Raw genomic sequence first — 401 nt, forward strand, 5'->3', positions numbered from 1 at the left:
TCTTTGGCAGCAATATACTAAAAAGAAATAAATAATTGGAATGATACAGAGAAAATTAGCATGGCTCCTGTGCAAGGATGACACACAAATTTGGGAAGTGTTTCATATTTTAACATAAACAAATCATAAATTCTCATCAAAGCCGACTTCATTGCTATTGTACAAAAAGCCTTACAGAAAGATACATATTCTTTTTTTTTTTTTTTTTGAGACGGTGTATCACTCTGTCGTCCAGGCTGGAGTGCAGTGGCATAATCTCAGCTCACGGAAACCTCCGCCTCTCAGGTTCAAGTGATTCTCCTGCCTCAGACTCCCGAGTAGCTGGGATTACAGGCATGTGCCACCACGCCCAGCCAATTTTTGTATTTTTAGTAGAGATGGGGTTTTACCATGTTGACCAG

At 39.9% G+C, this 401-nt stretch overlaps 1 non-coding gene across 1 annotated transcript; it reads left to right on the forward strand.

Moving 5' to 3' along the window:
• On the forward strand, positions 1-112 carry LOC115838074. The gene has a single exon (XR_004033129.1). It is a non-coding gene; the product is annotated as a U6 spliceosomal RNA (small nuclear RNA).
• Positions 113-401: the final 289 nt, after the last annotated feature.

The sequence above is a fragment of the Nomascus leucogenys genome, chromosome 13 (genome assembly GCF_006542625.1).
Source record: "Nomascus leucogenys isolate Asia chromosome 13, Asia_NLE_v1, whole genome shotgun sequence".
Classification (NCBI taxonomy): Eukaryota; Metazoa; Chordata; class Mammalia; order Primates; family Hylobatidae; genus Nomascus; species Nomascus leucogenys.